The sequence below is a fragment of the Stegostoma tigrinum genome, unplaced genomic scaffold (genome assembly GCF_030684315.1).
Source record: "Stegostoma tigrinum isolate sSteTig4 unplaced genomic scaffold, sSteTig4.hap1 scaffold_96, whole genome shotgun sequence".
Taxonomy (NCBI): domain Eukaryota; kingdom Metazoa; phylum Chordata; class Chondrichthyes; order Orectolobiformes; family Stegostomatidae; genus Stegostoma; species Stegostoma tigrinum.
In genome coordinates, this window is record NW_026728820.1 from 589,001 (window position 1) to 595,000 (window position 6,000).

The 6,000-nt window shown below is 47.1% G+C and overlaps 2 protein-coding genes across 9 annotated transcripts in view; both read left to right on the top strand.

The window, feature by feature from the left end:
- Nucleotides 1-6,000, top strand: part of LOC132209459 (utrophin-like) — a 134,228-nt gene that overhangs the window by 109,934 nt on the left and 18,294 nt on the right. The gene's annotated exons all lie outside the window — the stretch shown is intronic.
- LOC132209460 (uncharacterized) overlaps nt 1-6,000 on the top strand; it is a 277,592-nt gene that overhangs the window by 28,922 nt on the left and 242,670 nt on the right. The gene's annotated exons all lie outside the window — the stretch shown is intronic.

Genomic DNA, 6,000 nt, shown 5'->3' on the forward strand with positions numbered 1-6,000 from the left:
GCACTCCCACATCATTAACCGTCTGACAGTGCAGCCCTCCCTTTATATCAACCCTCCAACAGTGCAGTGTTTCCTTAATATTGGACCTCTGATTGTGTGATACTCCCTCAGTGCGAAACTCTGACAATACAGCACTCTCTCTGAAATAACTCTCTGATTAAGCACTTCCTCTGTGCTGACCCTCTGAAAATGGAGCTTTCTCTCATGACTGACCCTTTGCAGTGCTGCACTGCCTCAGTACTCACTCACCACAAGTGCAGCACTCCATTAAGAGTGATCCTCTGACAGTGTGGCACTCCCCTAATATTGGTCGACTGACTGTGTGGCACTCCCTTAATACTGACCTGCTCGCGGTGCATCACTGCTCTAATATCAAACCTGCAGCTCTATCAGAGGGTCTGTCCTAAGCAAGTGCCCCGTCGTCAGCATGTCAATTCTGAGGCAGTGCCTCTATATCAGTGAGTCAACATTGAGGTAGCTCCTGACGGTCAGAATTACGGGAGTGCCTCATATTTAGAGCGTCATTAACTGAGGGACAGCCTCATGATCAGCGGGTCAGTCTTTACGGACTGCCTTATAGCCAGTGTGTCAGTTCTGAGGCAGTGCCCTCAATGTAACAGATTTAGAAATGGGGGAGGGGAAACATGATTAGAAGGTCAGTAGCAAGCTATTGGAACTTTGTCAGAGGGTCAGTACTCAGCGAGTGCCTCATTGACATCGGGTCCACACAGAGGGTTTGCACTGAGGGAATGCTTCCTTGTCAGAGATTCAGAACTGAGAAAGTGCCTCATTGTCAGAGGCTCATTCCTGAGGCAGTGCCTCATTGTCAGAGTGACATAATCAGATAGCACTCCCTCAATTCTAAACCTTAATACTGACCCTCTGACAGTGAAGCACTGCCTCAGGACTGACCCTATGATAATCAAGTGTTCCTCAGGACTGAACCATTGACGATGTGACTCTCCATTCGTGTTGACCTTCTGATAATGGGGTTCTCCTTAAGTACTCACCCTCTGACGGTTGTGCACTGCCTCAGTACTGACCCCCTAAATATCTGCCACTCCGTCAATTCTGACCTCCTTACGATGAGGCATTACCTCAATACTGACTGGGGTGCAGGTCTCTGGCACAGAGTCTCGCTCTTGCAACGAAGGGAAGGGGGTATAGGAGGAGAGTGTTAGTCATTGGGGACTGAATAGTTAGAGAGACAGATAGAAGGCTTGTTTGGAACCCAAGAGACTCACGATTGGTGCGTTGCCTCCAGGTGCTCGGGTCCGTGTTGTCTCGGATAGTGTCTTTGGGGTCCTGAAGGGAGAGGGTGACCAGCCCCAAGCCATGGTCCACATAGGTACCAACGACATAGGGAGAAAGAGGGATAGGGATGTCAGGCAGGATTTCAGGGAGCTCCGCTGGAAGCTGAGAGCTCAAACAAACGGAGTGGTTATCTCTGGTTTGTTACCCGTGCCAAGTGACACCGAAGCAAAGAACAGGGAGAGATTTCAGCTGAACACGTGGCTGCAGGGATGCTGCAGGTGGGAGGGCTTCAGGTACATGGACAATTGGTGCTCATTCTGGGGAAGGTGGGACCTGCACAAACAGGATGGTATCCACTTGAACCAGAGGGGCACTAATATCCTGGGCGGGAAATTTGCTAGTGCTTTTCGGGTGGGTTTAAACTAGCTTAGCAAGGGGATGGGAAACTGTGGTGTAGTTTCAGTCCACAGGAGAAAGAGAATAGAGAGGACATGGACAGGATCTCAGTGTCACAGGAGTGTGCTGGCAAACAGCAAGCTGAATTGAAGTGCGTCTACTTCACTGCCAGGAGTATCCGGAATAAGCGAGGTGAGCTTGCAGCATGGATAGGTACCTGGGGCTTCGATGTTGTGGCCATTACGGAGACATGAATAGAGCAGGGTCAGGAATGGATGTTGCAGGTTCCAGGGTTCAGATCTTTGAGTAAGATCAGGTAAGGTGGGAAAAGAGGGGGAGATGTGGCTTTGTTTGTCGAGGACAGTATAACGGAGGCTGAAAAAACTTTTGAGGAGGACTGGTCTACTGAGGTGGTATGGGCTGATGTCAGAAACAGGAGAGGAGAGGCCACGCTGCTGGGAGTTTTTTAATAGGCCTCTGCAAAGTTCCAGGGATCTGAAGGAGAGGATTGGCAAAACGATTCTGGGCAGGAGTGAAAGGAACAGGGTGGTCATTATGGGAGACTTTAACTTCCTAAACATTGACTGGAAATGCTGTAACTCTCGTACGTCGGATGGATGAGTTTTCGTCCAATGCACGCAGGAGCGTTTCCCGACACGGTACGTCGAAGGGCCGACGAGAGGGGAGGCCACACTGGATCTGGTACTTGACAGTGAACCAGGCCAGGTGTTTGATTTAGTGGTAGATGAGCACTTTGGAGAGAGTGACCATAATTCGGTTACGTTTAGTTTCGCGATGGAGTGGGAGAGAAACATGCCACAGGGCAAGACTGACAGATGGGGGAAGGCAATTATAATTGGGCAAGACTTAGGAGGCAAAGAATGGGGTAGCAAAATGCAGGGGATGGGGACAATCGAAATGGGGAGCTGCTTTAAGTAACAGATATTGCGTGTCCTTGATAGGTACGTCCCTGTCAGGCAGGGGTCAGTGATAAGGTAGGGGAACCGTGGTTTACTAAAGAAATTGTATCTCGCGTTAGGCAGAAGAGCGAGGTTTATGTGATGTTGAGATGAGATGGATCAGTTGATGCGATGGAGAGTTACAGATGAGCAAGGAAGGATTTAAAGAGAGAGTTAAGAAGAGCAAGGAGGGGTCCTGAGCAGTCATTCGCAGGTAGAATAAAGGAGATCCGTAAAGTTTTCTTAAGGTATGTGAGGAATATAAGGATGACTGGGGTAGGAATAGGGCCAATCAAAGACAGAAGTGGCAAGTTGTGTGTGGACCGGGTAGAAATCGGAGAGGTGCTCAATGAATATTTCTCATCTGTTTTCACTGAGGAAGAGGAGAATATCATCGAGGAGACGACTGAGATACGTGCTATTAGACTTGAAAGGATTCAGGTTAGTAAGGAGGAGATGTTATCAATTCTAGAAGGTGTGAAGCTAGATAAATCCCCTGGGCCTGAGAGGATTTTTCCGAGAATTCTCTGGAAAGCTTGGGAGGAGGTGGCGGAGCCCTTGGCTTTGATCTTTGAGTCCTCATTGTCTGCAGGTTTAACACCAGAGGACTGGAGATTGCAAATGTTGTGCCCTTGTTAAAGAAGGGTAGGAGAGATGAGCCAGGCAATTACAGCCAGTGTGCCTTACGTTGTTGCAGGAAAAGTTTTGGAAAGGGTTATAAGAGATAGGGTTAATAATCATCTCGGAAGCAACAATTTGATTGGAGATAGTCAACATGGATTTGTCAAGGGCAGGTCGTGTCTCACAAACCTCATGGAGATTTTGAGGAGGTGACCAAGCATGTGGATGAGAGAAGGCCAGTTGACGTAGTGTACGTGGACTTCAGTAAAGCCTTTGATAAGGTTCCACATGGTAGGCTATTGGAGAAAATACGGAGCCATGTGATTGAGGGAGATTTAGCAGTTTGGATTAGAAACTGGCTTTCGGTAAAAAGGCAACCAGTGGTGTTTGATGGAAAATATTCAGCCTGGAGTCCGGTTACTAGTGGTGTGCCTCAAGGATCTGTTTTCGGCCCACTGCTGTTTGTCATTTTTATAAATGACTTGGACGCAGGCACAGGTGGATGGGTTAGTAAGTTTGCAAATGACACTAAAGTCGGTGGAGTGGTGGACAATGTGGAAGAATGTCGCATGTTGCAGGGAGACTTGGATAAAGTGCAAAATTGGGCGGAAAGGTGGCAAATGGAGTTCAATGTGAGGTGATTCGCTTTGGGAGGAATAATAGGAAGGTACAATACTGGGCCAATGGAAAGATTCTTGGTCGTGCGGATGTGCAGAGGGACCTTGGCGTCCATGTACATAGATCTCTGAAAGTTGCCACCCATGTTGATAGTGCTGTGAAGAAGGCATATGGTATGTTAGACTTTATCGGTAGAGGGATTGAGTTCCAGAGCCGTGATGTCATGCTGCAACTGCACAAAACGCTCGTGCGACCTGTTCTGGTCGCTCCATTGCGGGACGAATTCGGAAGCATTGGAAAAGGAGCAGAGGAGATTTACCAGGATGTTGCCTGGTCTGGAGTGAAGGTCTTTGGAGAGAAGGCTGAGAGACTCGAGTCTGTCCTCATTGGAGAGAAGAAGGCTAAGAGGGCCTTTAATAGAAACATACAAGACGATCAGAGAAAGATGAGTCAGGGTGGACGGTGAGAGTCTTTTTCCTAGGATGATGATGTTGGCTTGTACGAGGGGGCTCAGCTACAAATTGAGGGGTGATGGATTGAAGACAGATGTCAGAGGCAGGCTCTTTACCCAGAGAGTGGTAAGGGCGTGGAATGCCCTGCCTGCCAATGCAGTTAACTCAGCCACATTCAGGGCATTTGAACAGTCCTTGGATAAGCATATAGATGATGATGGGATAGTGTGAGGGAATGGGCTTAGATTAGTTCACAGGTTGGCGCAACATGGAGGGCCGAAGGACCTGTTCTGCACTGTATTTTTCTATGTTCACAGATGACACTAAAATGAGTGAGAGAATAAAGTCTGAAGAGGACAATGAAAATCTGTGCAAGGATGAAGAAAGTTAAAGTGAATGGACAAGGGTCTAGCAGATGGAGTCCAATGATGGTAGATGTGAGGGTATCCATTTTGGCAGCAATTATGGAAAAATGGAGTCTTGCTTAAATGGTGAAAAATTGTAGCATGCTGCTCCGCAGAGTGAGCTGGGCAGCCTTGTGTCTGAATCAGGTAGTTTGCAGATGCGGCTGGTAATTGAGACAGCAAATGGAATAGTGTCCTTCATTGCGAGAGTGATGCAGTTTCAAAATCGGGAGGGTATGCTACAGTTGTATAGGGTGCTGGTGAGGCTTGGTGTGGAGTAGTTTGTACAGTTTTAGTCTCCTCACTTGAGAAAGGATGTACTTGCACTGGAGGGGGTGCAAAGGAGGTTCACGAGGTTGATTCCAGAATTAAAAATGTTGCTGTATGAGGAGAGATTGAGTAGACTAGGATTGCAGTCACTGGAATTTAGAAGAATGAGGGGTGATCTAATAGAAACTTTCAAAATTATGAAACAAATGGATCGGAAATTGTTTCCACTGATGGGCGAAATTCCAACTCGGGGGCACAGCCTCAAAATAAGTGTGAACAGATTTAAAACTGAGTTGAGGATGAGCTTCTTCAGCCAAAGGGTTGTGAATCTGTGGAATTCTCTGCCCACTGAAACAGCTGAGGTTCCCTTGTTGAATGTTTTGAAAGCCAAAACAGATAGATCTTTGAACAGGAAAGGAATTGAGGGTTCTGGTGAATGGGAGGGTAAGTGGAGCTGAGTCCGCAAAAAAGATCAGCGGAACGAGCTGGAAGAGACAGATGGCCTACTCCTGTTTTATTTCTTATGTCCGTATGTCCTTAGATTGCCATCCTTGTCATTCCTCCTTCCCTGGAATAGGCCAGTTCTGAACTGAAGAGTAGGTCTTTAAATAACTCCCACGTATCAAATGTTGACTTGTTCAATAAAAGCTCCTCCCAATTAATACTGCTCAGCTCCTACCTAACACTGATGTAATTTTCCCTCCCCCAATTTCGTCCCTTCCCACAAGGTCCTGATTATCCATGGCTGTCTTAAAATGTAAGGAGATGCGATCGCCCATTTAAGAAGCTCCTGGTTCACTGTTTTTCCCAAGTGGGAATCAGCTACAGGCTTTCTTGTTCCACGATGGGGGAGGAGATGGCCTAGTGGTATTATTGCTGGACTGTTAATTCAGAGACTGAGATAACATTCTGGGGACCTGTGTTCAAATTCCAGCACAGCAGATGGTGGAATTTGAATTCAATACAAAAGAAAATCATGAATTAAGAATATAATGATGACCATGAATTCATTGCCAAATGTCAGAA